Source organism: Sebastes umbrosus, chromosome 15 (assembly GCF_015220745.1).
Source record: "Sebastes umbrosus isolate fSebUmb1 chromosome 15, fSebUmb1.pri, whole genome shotgun sequence".
In the NCBI taxonomy this organism is placed as follows: Eukaryota; Metazoa; Chordata; class Actinopteri; order Perciformes; family Sebastidae; genus Sebastes; species Sebastes umbrosus.
This window is the reverse complement of record NC_051283.1, coordinates 1,184,186-1,200,534: the sequence shown is the minus strand read 5'-3', so window position 1 is coordinate 1,200,534 and position 16,349 is coordinate 1,184,186. Positions and strand designations below refer to the sequence as shown.

Genomic DNA, 16,349 nt, shown 5'->3' with positions numbered 1-16,349 from the left:
CGGTCCTGCAGTTTTCTGAGAGCTTGTTCCAGATATTTAGTGCATAAAACTGAACACTGCTTCTGCATGTTTAGTTGTGACTCTGGGGACACTAAGCAGACCTGATCCAGATGACCTGAGAGGTCTGGATGGTTCAGAACATAGCAGAAGATCAGAAATGTATTTTGGCCCTAAACCATTTAGTGCTTTGTAAACCAGCAGGAGTATTTTGAAATCAATTCTCTGAGAGACAGCGAGCCAGTGTAAAGACCTCAGAACTGGACTGATATGATCCACTTTCTTGGATTTGTTCACCGGGGGGGGGGGGGGGGGGGGGGGAGGCTCAGCTTTTCTTAGATACAAGTAGGGGGGGATTCAAGAAAACAATAGGTTGGGAACCACTGATCTATTGCACCCACAACTGTTCAATATGATTATGAACCCAGTTAGGACAAAATTACTGAAGTTTACAGTAGAAAAAAGTAATAATAATGTTAAACAGCAGAATAGAAGTTTGATGAAACACAGAACCCAGTGAAGACGAGTTGACTAAGTGCTCGAGCAGGTAGTCAGTCATCAGTATGTGTCGAGGATTACATGCTGACAGTTAAGTACTTGTGCAGCAGCAGGCGTGTGTGAGTGTATTTGTGGATGCAGATTGTCCTCGCGGCTCAGTGAGCCGGCAGAGCAGCCTCCTCAGTAATAACGATTCATTATCTGTGGGAGTCCCAAGAAGACGACGTCCACTAGCTGCTGCTCAGATCTGTGGTCAACCCCGAGAGCTCCGTAGAATACCTGGAGGGATAGGAGTTTATTTCAATAACAACCCTTTATCACAAGCAGTGAGTCTAGCTATAATAGATTGGACTAGTCAACAATCAGACTCAAAATAACATTTTGAAAGAACAAGATGGTCTTTGTCCTTCTCAGCCAATAAGCAAACCTCACACGGTTATGGAATTTACATTATGATTTCAAGAAATACTCTTTTTTAATTCTTAATTATTCCATCTGGCATTTACTGTATATGTAATATACATAATAGAACCCACTTCTCAGCATTTTGTATTTACTTATAAGCATTATATATTTGCTTATTTGCACTGTAGTTATATGTTATACAGTATATTGCACATCTTAATACAAATATTTGTACATATTTCATATTTCTTATTTAATTGTATTACTTATATTTCTTTACATATATTGTGTTTATACTGTAGCATTATGTGCAATATTTTAGCATTATGTACATAATTTACATGTTACTTACTCCTTTATTTCTATTTTCTTACATGTAAGAACAACTGTAACGCCCCAATTTCTGATTCTGATTCTCTTTTTCTAATATCTATTTATACATTATATATATATATATCTTTATATATACATATCAAATATATCTTTATCCTTATTATAAAACCTCGTTGAAGTTACCTCCCCTTATTTAAGTGCAAATTGGCTGCAAATGTAAAATATCAACTGAATAAATATGCATGTATCAAATATATCAGTTGTACTTTAACTATATCTAATAGCTGTAAGCATGATGACAATGTCACACAACCAAAGACAATCAGGAACATCCAACAACACTGGTTTACTGGTCGGTGCATTTTAGTTTTAGGATACAGCGCCATCTAGTGAGCAATAGAGACTGTCGCAGGTATTGTAGAATGAATCTATCTATCTATCTATCTATCTATCTATCTATCTATCTATCTACACAAATAAGACTTCATCAAATCCAGATAATGAAAAAATAAGAAATCAACATTCATCTAAATAAGTACAAATGTTAAATTGACATTATTTATCGGGGGTTCTCACAGAATGTTTGGAATGCTTATTTTTCAGTCATGTTGGAGGAGGACAACTGATATCTGTAAAACAATGTGCTCATATAAGAGAAACAGTGGGGAAGTAACATCAGGCTGCATTTCTTTTTTGAAAATGGTAACCAATAGTTACAGGTAGCCGTGATGGAAGAGAGGCACATACACATATTGCATGTAAGGCCTCTATTTCAAACCAAGTCTAATTTCTTAAACTGCTCTGCGTGTGTCGTACTGTATCTCCACAGTGGAAAATGACAAATACCAGCATCCATACTAAAATTGGCCAATTTCTCAGTCTGTTGGTGGACACGTGTTGACCTCAATGCAACGTGTAACCGCAAAAACATACTATGCGATGCTATGTGGATGAACAGTAACGAGAAAACCAAATATAAACTAATCTATCGCTGAGAAAATAGACTTTGGACTTTGGAAACTATAGTTGACAAAACAATTTCAACTCAAGGTCCATTTACCCGTTTGCAGTGATAGAAAGTAATTACTGTCAGTACATTTAGTTAAGTACTGTACTTTAGTACAATTTTGAGCTAATTGTACTTTACTTAGTTTTACTTTTTACTCCACTACATTTATCTAACAGTTATGGTTACTTGTTACTTTGCATACTTTGCAAGATGTTATATAGAAAACATATGGTACATTGTTACAGATTTAACTACAATTTTGCTTTATTAATTAATTTAACTTTAAATCAGCTCCACCTTGACCAGCTAGACACAATACTACTTACATCAATCATGATAATACAATAATATAGTGGCTAATTTTTATGATGATTATCCTCTAAAGCAGTGGTTTTCAACCAGGGGTCCCCCAGAAAATGGGGAATATTTTTTTTTACTATTTAATTCACTATAGAAGTGAGCCACATGTGAGTAAGAGTCATAAGAGTGACTATTGTGATCATAGGTTTTCACTTCCTCCATACTTCTCCACTGTAGTTGACAACTATAGAATTCTGGTCTTAATCCTATCTAACAACCAAAATCTTTTGAGATGGAGGTCCCTGAAGCAAAATCTTAATTAAATAAATCAAATGGGGGTCTACGACCTAATGTATATCAATTTAGGGGTCCTTGACATGAAAAAGGTTGATTACCACTGCTCTGAAGGGGGCTGTGTGATACTTTAAAGTGTCTATAATTGATATTTTTTAGGGCTGTCAATCGATTATAATATTTAATTGCGATTAGTCGCATGATTGTACATATCTGTTCAAAATGTAGGCTACCTTAAAGGGAGATTTGACAAGTATTTAATACTCTTATCAACATGTGAGTGGGCAAATATGCTGCTTTATGTAAATGTATGTATATATTTATTCTATTTATATTAATCCCGGGTTGAGACGAGTAGATCTGGACTCATCTGGTCCGTCATTCACTCTCCATTTGTTCTTTTTTTTAAAACACACACCCTCTTGAATTAGAGAGTGTTAGAGTGTTGGGTCAGGTACAGAGCAGGGTCCCTGTAGCTGTTTAGCAGTTAAGTGGCCATAATGCATTTAGTGTAAAGTGACTGGGATTGGGGGGCTTAGCCGCAGCTCTCTGCCTCATTCTTAGAAAGTGCTCAGAGGTGCTAATGCCAGCCGGATTTATGGCACTCATTTACAAACTGCTCGACTTCTGCAGCAAAGAGTCACTCTCAGTCTACCTCTCTGGCCCATTTCTGTCTGTCTCCCCCTGTCGCTGGCATGATTCATGTCTGTCTCTTTGTCGCTCTCTCTACCCATCTTTCATAACTCTGTTCACAGTCTGTCTCATGTCTACCTTTTACCACTAAAGTCTCCTTCACGCTTTCATTTCCAGTCTAAAGCTTTTCTGAGACTTCAGTCTCGGGTCTCTTTAATGTCTCTCGACGGCGCCTTACGAAACCGGCCGCCCCTCAAAGTTGCGCGCTCGCTGTACTCGCCCTACATTTCTGAACACACACTCGTCTACGGTGAATGAGCAGTCAGTTAGAGGGAGACAGAGACTGCAGTGCTTCACTATCTGGGGTGGAGGAAGCTGTCTGGAGATCCCACTCACTCTGCACTTAACATGTCTGTGTGTGTTTGTGGTGCATTTTCACAGATTTATGAGTCACAAGTTGTCCATGTTACGGCCATGAATGTGTACAGTAAATACAGAAATGCTGAGCTTGTGTGTGTTTGTGTGGGTGGAGGGGTTGCCTGTGCATTCATGTGCAAACTAAACACTAATAATAAACCTGTACTGTACTTTGTCGTATGTGCAACAGTGCATGTCTGTATGTTTGCACGCTCAAAGAGGTTATTTAGTCTGCACAATACACACAAAAGTGTGTGTGTGTGTGTGTGTGTGTGATTACACAGGGCTAGGCGCAGTTTGTGTGTGCTCCAGAACACGTACGGTTTATGTAACGCCAAGGCATGTTATAACTCCACTGCGCCTGCTACAGTATGTGTAGGTGCTTGCTTGTATGCGTGCGCCCAGTTGTGTGTAACTGTGGCAAGTGTACCCGCTCGCCTGTGTGCATGTGTGCGTGTGTGTGTGTCAAGCAGACTGCAATGCCGCAACCAGCCAGCTCTGTATCATCATTGACCAAACTCGCCATCTGTGCCTGTAAGCTATAGAAACAGTGAGTCGCGCTGCTACACACAGCAATCCACACACTATTAGTATCTAATGAAATCATAGCGGAATGCCACTGGGTTGTGTGTCTGTGTGTGTGTGTGTGCGTGTGTATTTGTGTGTTTGTGTGTTTGCACTCATGCGTGTTCAACTGTATTTTTTTCCAGCCTGTTTGCATGTTGTATTCGTCAGTGTATTACAGCCTGTACCTCCTCGTACACATGCACACCTCCCTGCTCGCACACAGTGTGTGTGTTTGTGTGCGCGCAGGAAGGCCCACAGTGTATATGGGTCACTCTTAGGAACCATAATCCCATGTTTGGACCAATTTACTCACTGGGGTTTCACTCTTCCTGTTTGGCCAAGCTGATGGCAACAAGCATAATGACCTCACCGCAGCATTCGGTCATTGGCCTGCAGACCCCGGGCCTTTCAGCCAATCGAGCGCTGCTCTGGTGACGTATAGCCTCCAGCGGCTGTCCTGATTGGCTGGGGAGGCGGGACTAAATAATGCTGTGCTGTTTAGAGCCCCTCTGATTAGCTGGGAGGGAGGGAGAGAGGGAGAGGGATGAAGAGAAAGAAAGCAGGAGAATTTGGGAGTTGGTGTTCTCTGTGGTTCCCCTGAAACTACACTCAACCTGTGGCTCACATGGAGCAAAGTGGAGCTCAGTGGAGCTCAGTGAAGACACTGCTGCCATGCAGAGGCTACAGAGCAATACAAAGCACACACAGTCAACTACTCTTACTAAAGTTGTGTTATGATATATATGTCATGACATATTGATCTATATGAAATGGGATAATGACATGTCTTTAGTCTACTGAAACAAGTCCAACCCGTTCCATTTGGACAGACAGCATCTGCTCTGTCTCCGCCCGTCTTCTTGTTTGTAGACAGATGAAGAGGGGATGAATAGAAGAAGAAGAAGAAGAAGAAAGAAAGAGAGTGAGATATCCGTCCCGTCCTGCGTGCCTGTAGAGGTCCCGGACATGCCCACAGAAGAGCCTGATTGGCCGCCGCAGCCTCGCTCTCCCAACAGCTGTTCTGTGTTTTCCCACACTGTGATTGGTCGCAGCGCGCCGTCGATCAAATTTACTTTGACGCGCGGCCCCGCCCCTGCTCCCCTTCCGCGGAATCCCATTGGCTACTGTACGCGTTCGTGCCCCGCGATTGGCCGCCCGGGCTGGTTGTCAAGGCTTTGGGGCTTCATTCACCATTTTGCGACTCTAGTGTAGAATGTACAGGGCAGTAGTTTTTCCTCCTTTTAAGTTGCTCTGCCGGAGAAACATGAAGTGCCCCTAACTGGCAGCTGCGGACGAGCGGCAAGCCTGCCCTACTTTACCCGGCGGACTCAGCGGAGAACCCCACCGGGCTACTATAATAGCTGTGGTGAGTAACAGATCTGTCTCCTGCAGCACTGCAGTGGGCTGCTTGGGCTTGTTGTGCTGTTGCCGAGCTGCTAACGTTCTTCATGTTTACTGAGGCCATAAACAGTATTAGCAGGGGAGCTGAGGAGCTGGTTGTCTGATATGTGGGTGTCCCACGGAGAGGAGCAGAGGGCGGAGTGGGTGTCTTGTGCGAAAAAAAGGGAGCGGTGCGAATAGACCTAGTGAGCTGAAACTTTTCCACTAGAAATAAATCCAACGCCATAACTGCCGCTGGACTTCCTACAACAACTCTGCTTTTCTCCTGCGTTGTAACAACACCTCGAGAAGTCACTAGTCATTCCTCCTCCTCTCTCTAAGGCCTCTCTTTCTCTTCTTCTTCTTCCTCTTTTACTCAATCAACGTGGCTGCTTGAATTACTGTGTTGTCGAGGGGCTCCAGGGCCTTCTCCTCTCTTTTCCTCTCCTCCTTCCACTAGTTAGTGGACACATACTGACTCTTTGTCCTTCTTCTATCTCGGTTGTAATAACGCAAATGACGACGAGGCTCTATAGAAAGTTCTCCGGGCAGCTTTAGCTCTGTTCTCACACGACTGTCACTTTGGGATCGGCCGAACAGCACACTTAGTTGCGTTGTGTTGTGTTGTGTTGTGTTGTGTGTGTGTGCGTCTGTGTGACTGTGGAGTAGATTGACAAAGTGAACGCAGCCCGGGTAATACAGGCCGTATTACATGCTATTACGGGTTAATATGGCCGTTAAACCGGTTGTTTCCCGGTGACAGTGAGTTGAGGATTTCCTAGAGGCCTTGTGTGTAGTCGAGGCCTGCTCGCTGCACGCCACGCACGGCCTGCTGTGTTGTGGAGTAAGAGTACAAACTGGTAGTAATGTCGGTACTACGAGGGCTCGACACCTCCACGGTACTATCCAGCTAAACCACAGCTGACGACATCACCTCTCTACTTCTATCACTGGGCTTTAGACCTTATGTAGACAAATGAACAGCTGTTATCTACTCTGGATTATGATTATGGGAATATATTTATACACCCTGGCCTGGCGTTAGTAAAGCACTGTAGTAATCCTGTTACACACTTTTAAAGAGGTGCTCTGTAAATGACAAAACTTCTAAATATGCAGTTTGGTGTGGGTCAGAAATATACCATTAGTAAAGCACTGTAGTAATCCTGTTATACACTTTTAAAGAGGTGCTCTGTAAATGACAAAACTTCTAAATATGCAGTTCGGTGTGGGTCAGAAATAAACCATTCAAAATGATTTAGCAACTCAGGTTAAAACACACCATAAAGGGCTGAAAGGTCTGTCAAATTTGATTGAATTATAGTGTGTCATATGCCATTGTTTGCAGTGTTTATAGCATAATCATAATCAAGTTGCTTAAGCTGTTTGTTGTAGCCCAGTTGTGGTTGAAAAAGTGATTCAACCAGGACGTAAACCTGGACGGTCGCATAACTAAACTCAATTGTGCACCCACAAAGGCAGCAGCTCATGTTTTTGTCACCTTGCGTGACTTATACTGGCTTGATGTTGCCTACAGTTATGTTTACCATGTATTCGTGTCAACCTATAATAGAAGGTAAACACTGTTCTGCAAATAAAATACGACTGAACATGTTAACCTGCGTGTTATGTATACCCGATGAGCAGATAGCGCTCGGCTTTGATCACTGAACCTGAAACATATAGGCCTACTATAGCTCCCATATGGACTTCCTTGCTCCATATTTCACAGAGGGGAGAGTGAGTTGCGTCAGTTTGTCTTTGAGCTGTTATCATTAGGCCCATGACTCTGACACCAGCTGTTGTACACTGTGCACTACTGAGTAAACACACGTAGCATACCTCTATCGTGACCAAGTAAGGCCGGCTGCCAAATTATTTTATGGCGGCTGCTCTACGGCTGTCTGTCCTAAATAGGGATTTACATAGAGCACAGTGATGGCTATTAGCTCTCTAGCTCTCTGTGTGCACTCTCAGCTATCATCACATAGGCTAGATGTTTGCTGTGTGTGTGGCCTTGAGACAGGCGGCACTTATCTCTGAAAATGGATTTCTCTCTAGCCGATATGATGTGGCAGATATTAAAAGGACCTGAATGAATGCGGGCCTTCACAGACACACAGGAAGGCAGCAGAAGGGAAAAGAGACAGAGAGAAAGAGACTAGTGGGAGGATGGATGTAGAAACAGGGACAGACAGGCAGACATGGAAGTTAACAGACAGTCAAACTGTCACTGACAAGTAGACATGCCTAGTGGTGGATGATAGACGTCAATCCAGAACATTTTGACAGTGAATATTGGAGTGTCAGAAAGACGACAGAGCATATAAGGGTGTGTTTTGATTCTCCCTCTTATACACTTGTTGTTAACATCTTTCTAGCTCTGTAGAGACTCTTGTATTGGAAGAAATGAGGCAGAGCACACAGCAGCTAGGACCTGAGGCAAGTCCCGCGCGTATCAGCCACACAGCAAACAAACCAGTTAAATGACAACAGTCTCCCGTTCAACAAGTCAGCAAAATCAATCTGTTTTACTTTCTAAACAGGGGACAGAACTGTGAATGAGATATTCTGAATGACTCTGGCATGGCTAAGAGCAATACTGAATGACTCTGGTGTGGAATAACAATTATTCGGAAAACAACTCTGCTTTTCTGGATGACTGCGGCGCGAAATGAGGATAGAGACTAATACGTGGAAGGAGAGGGTAAGAAAAAAGAGAGAGACGAGAGGTTGGAATCAATATCAGAGAGAGAAGGCAGGCTGTGGATAAGAATGAAAGTGTAATAGTAGCAAAGAGAGAGAGAGAAGGAAGAATAAAGTGACGGGAAGTTAGGTAATGGTCTTCCACAGGAAATTGAGTTTGTAGGGGCGGATTGACTCTGCTTTGAAATACATAGATAAAGGTCGCCACAAAGAGAGGGAGAGAGAGAAAGGGAGGGTTTCAGTATGCGAGCGAAGAAGGAATTCCCCCGCCTCTACTGCCCTGGCCAAGAAGTAGTGTGGTGTGAGAGAGTGTGTGTGCACGCAGAAAGGCTTGTCTGGGCAAATTGCAAAGTGCTCCTCACTATTTCCATACTGTGTTGTAAGCCTACATTGTGTTTACCCTACAATATGGCCTCCTGTTTTCAATATGTACCTGGTATGGATGCAGGCCTTGTGTAATGTGAGTAGAACCTGTTATGTAATGAATTAATGTGTAATGAATTTGTTGATGAGTCATTTTCAATACTACTCTAGTACGATGGTGCATCATTTAGCAGGGAATACTTTTTAGAATTAATGTTAATATTTGACTGTTTATTACTCTTATTTTTTATGATACCTGAGATCATAACAGTCCCGCTTGCTTTGCTTTTATTTTTAATTACTTTGATGTCACTTTTCATAGATGTTTTATTTGGATTCAATCAGATCCACTTTTCCTCTCAAAGCCATGTAGTTAGTAGCTATCTTTCATGTGAATTCGCTTTTTGCATGTCTGAATGTGTTTTGCCACATGAGTAACCCACACTCCCTGTTCCCTTTCTTTCAGAGTCTCTGGAATAAAGGTGGGCAAGTGCCGAAGTCGGCGCAACGAAGACAAGACAGGATGAGAGAGAGAGGCCCCGGCAGAGGAAGAAAATAGAGAGAATAGAAAGGAGGGGGGAAGACGAAAAAAAAAAACGAGGCAGAGCAGGAGAGGAACGCCAAAGAGAATCTCTGGGATAAATAATAGAAAGACTTGTTTGGAGAAAAGAGAAGCTTGATGAAAAGATGAAGCCTATAAAAAAGCAGGGCCGGCGCTCTCCTCCCTCCACCCGGGCCAAAGGGGGGGAAGCGCCGTGGAGATGTCCCAGAAGGAGGGGAGAAGAGAGACTCAGATGAGAGCAGAGACAGAAGCAGATCCCACAAAACCGAACACCCTCCTCTTCATTTTCTTCGAATTCACACTCAGAGTCCTCCCAGACAGACCCAATCAGATCACGGGACACTTCAGAAGGGGAGGGGCTTCACAGAGAAGGGCTGTCAGAAACGACAGTGTCACTTGTGATGGATTCTGGGAAATTTTTGACATCCTCGGATGATAGATCAGGGAGGTCAGCTGTGAGCGGCAGCAGCCACAGTGACAGCGGTGCTAGCAGTTGTAGTAACAGTAGTACACCCAAGCGCCAACAACAGTCCAAACCCCAGCCTCCAGCCGGAAAAACGGCCACCTTCAAGGCCCGTGTTCCCAAGAAGAAGTACACCTCTGAACACTGCTTGTCTGCTGCTGGTAACCATAGTCAACCATTCCTCCAGCACACCCCCTCCTCTTTCTCTTAGTGGTGGGTTATCAACCACGGGTCGACAGGTTCAGGAAGTGACATCTGTGTCTCGCACCCTGATGGCAACAGTCAGAGCCGGAGGCCTGATGGACGACTTCCACAGCAGGACCACTGGCAGGGAGGGGCCTCAGGACGGCTCCCCAGGACCCCCTACCCTGTCGCTGGAGGGGACAGGGAAAGGTCCGGAGGAGGTGAAGCGGTGAGAGATGCAGAGCGAGTGTCACCCAGCCTCCTGCCCCGCTGCTCCTCAACAGACACCGCCAGCGAGCACTCCGCTGACCTGGAGGTAGTCGGCGACACACCGATGTCTACACACGCACCACCCAGTCTCCCTGATGCACTGTCTGATGCCCTTGCCAAAGGGCTGAAGAATCAGCGTGTCCTCGCCCGACCAGCTCAGGAGAAGAGGTGACGAGGAGGGAGGAGGTGAAAGGATGGATGAAGGGGGGATTTCAGAATTGGTGTTTCCGGGCTGGAGTGGTCCGTAAGGTCAGCGGTGAATTTGGAAGCCTGGAGGTGCAACTTAATGGTGAGAAGACGCTCTGCCGTTATCCATACCGACATGACAGCCCCCCAGGGGTGGTGTGACATTATCCTAGATGCCTCGCCGCCTGGTGTCCCATCCAATAGCTATTGGCACCCGTGTCCTGCGTACCATTTGGCAATGAGGAGGGCAGCGAGGGTCGGTGGCAGTGGTACCGAGAAGGTGTGGTGACCCAGGTGGACACACACCCTGCAGTGGCCAACCGATACCGTGTCCTGCTGTCTGAGGAAAGATCTGACTCCATGGACGAGGAAGAGGATGGCAGAGCCGACAGCTGGTGGTACCCAGGCAGTTTGGGTCTCCCGTCAAACACATCCGGCTTCTGGTGCCACCATTGGGACCTTGATCTGCCGTCTGGAGGTGGACGGGATGGAGAAGAAGGGGTCAGAGACAAGGAAAGGGAGCGGGAGGACAGGGAGGAGATAGATGTGGAGCAGGAGGTGTGTCGTTTGAGCCGGGGGATGACACCCGGTGTGGGGTCAGTGTTGGGAGAGGAATACCCTACCCAGGCATGGTCCCGGTTTCCTCCACGTCGGGCCACAACATTGCCTCCCCTGTAACCCCAGCGTCAGTCCTCAGCCTGGCTCCAGGCCGGGAGTGGGAAAATTGAGAAAGACTTAGAGAGGGAGAGGGAACTCCATAGAATGCAGGAAAGAGAGAGGGAAAGAGACAGAGAAAGGGAGAACAGTGCAAAGCAGCAGCAGCATCATCAACAACAGCAGCAACACCACCCGTACATGCCACTCCCACCCCGAAGAAGACATGGAGGTGTCCCATTTTAACATGCTCCCAATGGGGGCGATCATACCAGGGGCCCAACCAATGGCACTTCCCCAACACCGCCACAATCATCTCTAAGCCCCCACCTGGCTACCTCAATCCCCACCTGTCTGTTGTGCGGGGGCATCGGGATCCCCTCTACCCATCTGGCCTTGAACCCCCACCCCCCTCCTTCACCTGTCCTATTAGGCCTTGACCCAGGCAACCGCAGCAGCTGCAGCAGCTGGTGCTGTCATTACCGCCCCTCAGCTCCCCTCCTCTCCCTCCTCTCCACTCCCATCTCCTCTTCCACCACATCCTCCTCCAGAGTAGAGAAGGCCTCAGGAGGAGGTTCTTCCAGTGGAGGAGGTGGTGGTGGCGGTGGATCCGGATCAGGCTCAACCTCCTCCTCCTCCTCACGTTCCCGCACCCCACTGACAGCTGCCAGCAGAAGTACAAGAAGGGAGATGTGGTGTGCACGCCAACAGGCATCCGTAAGAAGTTCAATGGGAAGCAGTGGAGGAGGCTGTGCTCCAGGGAGGGCTGCTCAAAAGAGTCCCAGCGCCGAGGATACTGCTCCAGACACCTCTCAATGAGGACCAAGGAGATGGAAGCCAGTGGAGGCAGCCGGGAACGAGGTGGAGCCAAGCAGCACAGGACCCTGACAGACCGTCTGACCTCCGAATGAGCGGTGGGCAGAGCTAGCTCAGAGTTCGACTGGGATGAGACGTCACGTGAAAGCAGCGAGGCCAGCAGCCGTGGAGACTCCCCCCGCCCCCGCTTGGTCCTTCCCTCTCTGCTCCCTCAGGACCTCTCTCGTTTGACTTTGATGAGTGTGAGGCAGCAACCATGCTGGTCTCCTTGGGGGGGCTCCCGCTCAGGCACGCCTCCCTACGTCCCCTATCTCCAACCCAGTCACCCTTCTCCCCTACTCCATCACCCTCACCCTCTCCGCTCTTCGGCTTTCGCCCTGCCAATTTCAGCCCCATCACTGCTCCAGCCTCACTTACTCCACGCCGCCATCGCCAGCTTAGCGGCACTAAGATGGGTACACCAGGTGTTGAGCGAGAGCGCCACCTGTCGGGAATTGTGCCCACCTTTTCGACCAATCTCACTTCACAGTGCCAATGAGCCCCAGCAAGAGGAAGCTTGATACCCACCCTCCTCCTCCGCTGCCTGCAATCCAGGACTAGCCAGACCAAACCTGAGCAGCATCTGCTTTTGGGAATGGGGGTAGGGATGGTGGGAGACCCAACCCTGGGCCACAGCCCTGCCGCCTTCAGAGTCCTCTCCCCCCAGAGTCAAGCCCACAACCCCCTCCTCACTTTCCTTCCCCCGGCCTCGTAGCGCCACCAGCAGGCCACCATCCTCCGCTGCCTCTACGCCTCCACCCATGCTGGTCTCTCCCACTCACTCCCTCCCCGCGTGCCTAGGAACCCTCCCCGCGACGCATTGTGCCCCTCCGTGATTCCCAGTCATTGTCCGCAACCCAGATGTCCCCCTGGCCAAGTTCTCTGATGGCCCGCTAGGGAGGAGAGAGAGGAGCAGGTCCAGAGAGCACAGCCAGCCTCAACACACAACTCTCCCAGGCCTGCAGGTTCCAGGTCCCCCATCAACGGGCCACCACCAACGGTGCAGTTCTCCTGCGTAACCCCACATCCACACTTGGTCCTGGTCACCTCCAGCTCGTAAGAAAGTCACTATGTGTTGTTTTTGTGGAATATGATGAAGTACAGTATAAGGATGAGCCATGTGGATAAAGTCTTATCACAATATATGTCATATTTACAATGCAATAGCAATATTAAATCATATAGCAATGGTAGAGCAAAATAGTATCTTTGTTTGATCATGATATATTGTCACATCACCCAATCCTAGTGCAGTTTGTATTAAGTAGCAGTGGGTAAAATGGAGCAAAGTCTGATTAAAATAGTTATTTTTATGAAACGGTCACTATATCCCTACAGTAGTGCATGAGACAGGTAATCTGAAAAAAATCATGTGCCTCTGGTGTCCTCCGGTGCTCCTAACGGGCATCTGCAAGATTTCACAGACCGGAGGAAAACAACCAATCAGAGCCGAGCTGGAGCCTTGCCATCTCTGAGCAGCTGTCATATCACTCGAAAACTGAAAAATGAGAAAGTCTGTGACCCGGCAGCCATGTTGAGATCAGTTGAGGAAATACCAAGCACCGCCCACCAGCCGGAGCAAACGTTCTCATTTTACAGCTAAACTGTACACTGAATGATGTTTCTGAAAACATTTGAGGAGAGAAATAGGCATTACAGTAACAGAATATTTATTCGTATTTGATCAGCGCTGCCTAGTTTGACCATTTGATCGGAGTTCGCGCGAGTGATTGACAGCTGTCCTCCTGAATGAAACAGCAATAGAAACGCTCTCTCTCTCTGAAATGACCTGTGACTGCCAAAGTCCTTACAATTACCATTTTCTGTTGGTCAATAGTATGGTGATCTTGCCATCTTGAAAAGTTCCTTCTACAACTGATTCAGAATGTTGTTTTCCTATTTGTAACCTGGCCAGATGTATACACTTTATAATTTTGTCAATGACTGAGACAAACTCCACTTTGAAGGGGAATTAAAAATAATACGTCCACTGAAAATCTATATTTTTAGTATCAAACAGCTAACTGTGATAGACCTTTAAGGTGGCCAAGTTTGTAGCTTGGTTTCACAGCGGAGTCCAATGGAGACCCAGAGTCATCTGAAACCACTCCTGCAGTTATTAGCTGTGTTGTGAATACTCTATGAGTGTATGGAACATACTGAACAAATGGATTAACAGCGGAGAAGTGGATTATGCTGCAGGAGTAGATTGAATAGCTGTTATCTTTTAAGTATTTAATTCTCAAAGGATAGATCAATTAAATCTTATTTTGAGATAGAATATACAACTACTATATTATTGCTGTCAGTTCTCTGCAAATACTAAAAATACTTTTTTGATGTCTCCTCCCAGTCGCTGACTCCAGCCACAGGGGGCCACACAGCCCTGTCCAGCCCTTCCACGATGCCCACTTCATCGAGCTCCATCCTGTCGTCCTCTGGTTCTGGAGGCAGGGAGAGGGAGAGGAAACCTGAGGGACACCAGGATGCGTCTGGAGGGGGGCTGCCACAGCCGGTAGCCTGTCACCCCACGCCGACTGCCCTGCTGCCTGCTCATACTGCCCAGCCGAGGCGCCTCACCCTGCTCCACGCAAGCAAAATCATCATGGGACGACCAGGGACTGGTGAGTACGGATGGGGAGAGGGAAATGAGAGATCCATCATTGGCACCGTGGGCTTTGACCTTTGTTCCAGTGAGATACCAAAGTCTGCCGAGCCACACTTCCGCCATTCTGTAAAGTAGGAAGGGGATGTGCCGTCTGAAGGCTTATGGGACTCTAGCCCAGATATTCTCGCTTTCATTATCTCTCTAGAGTTACAGGAGTTGTCATCAGAGTGCTATGGCTATGACTCATTTACACTGTAACTATTGTTGGCTTGCAGTGTAGGAATGAAGCCATATCAAAAGGATGTTTTTTTGGCCCCCTTGATTGTCCCATTTTAGGGCTAGGTTGACCATTTTTTAGTAGGGGTCTTTTCTTTATTGAGGTTATATTCGGGACTGTCAAAGTTGAACGCAAAAATAACGCAATAAACGCAAATTTGTTTTAACGCCACTAATTCTTAACGCATTAACTCAACTTGATTTGCACAATTTTTAGGTTGTAGCTAACTAACACTCCAAACTTACGCTAATTATTTGCGAGAAAAACTGCCATGTTCAAAGGTGTCCGCTTGACCTCGACCTCCAGATATGTGAAGGTAAATGGGTTTCTATGGGTACCCACGAGTCTCCCCTTTACAGACATGCCCACTATATGATAATCAACATGCAGTTTGGGGCAAGTCGATAGTCAAGTCAAGCACACTGACTGACACTGAGCAGCTGTTGTTGCCTGTTGGGCTGCAGTTTGCCATGTTATGATTGGAGCATATTGTTTTATGCTAAATGCAGTACCTGTGAGGGTGTCTGATCAATATCTGTCATTTTTTTGTGTTCGTTAATTGATTTCCTATAAGAAATATAGTACATACAGTTTGCATAAAGCAGCATATTTGTCCACTCCCATGTTGATAAGAGTATTAAATACTTGACACATCTCCCTTTAAGGTTAATTGTGAACAGATAAAAGATGTGAGTTAATCGCGAATTACTATGGAAAATCATGCGATTAAAATATTTTAATTGATTGACAGCCCTAGTTATTATATTTATTAGGCATGTATGTGGCAAATACTTAATTTTCACGAAAGATTTGTTTATTTTTAGATTATAATATACCATGATGGGCAAATTAAACAAAGCAAGAGTGAAATGTTGTGCTGCTTTGGGCTGCTGTTGTGTTCTAAGAAATGCTCTTTTTTTGCAAATAACACTTTGTTAGCATTAGCTTTATCAATGGCTCCCTTAAAATTAGCCACAGTGGACACAGGGGACAATTAATTGCATTCATGCCTATTATGATTAACAACAAAAAAGGCCACAGGTAAATAGATTATAAGTTGTTGGTATTTTATGAACATTCATTTTGACCCAAGCTTCAGCCCTGTATAGATTTTGGTGTTCTAGGGATAGAGTATATTTATTGTCCTCTTTCTTCTTAAATCAGACCATCAGCTAACAAATACAAGGTGTAATTGTCAGAAGAGCAGTGTTGTATCTTGAGGGAGGATGAAAAGAGGTGAAGTTACCGCAATATCAGCAGTTTGTTGTGCTATCTTGTATTTGGGCAAAAAATCTGTTGTGAAAATATTTTTGTCAGTTTTGTGTGCACGTCTGTTTGAGGATATAAGAAAATTGGCCGCTGAGAAATAGAGGTGTTTGGGTTAATCAT

At 45.8% G+C, this 16,349-nt stretch overlaps 1 pseudogene; it reads left to right on the top strand.

Annotated features, from left to right (window-relative positions):
• The first annotated feature begins 5,622 nt into the window (after positions 1-5,622).
• Positions 5,623-16,349, top strand: part of LOC119503235 — a 60,360-nt pseudogene continuing 49,633 nt past the window's right edge.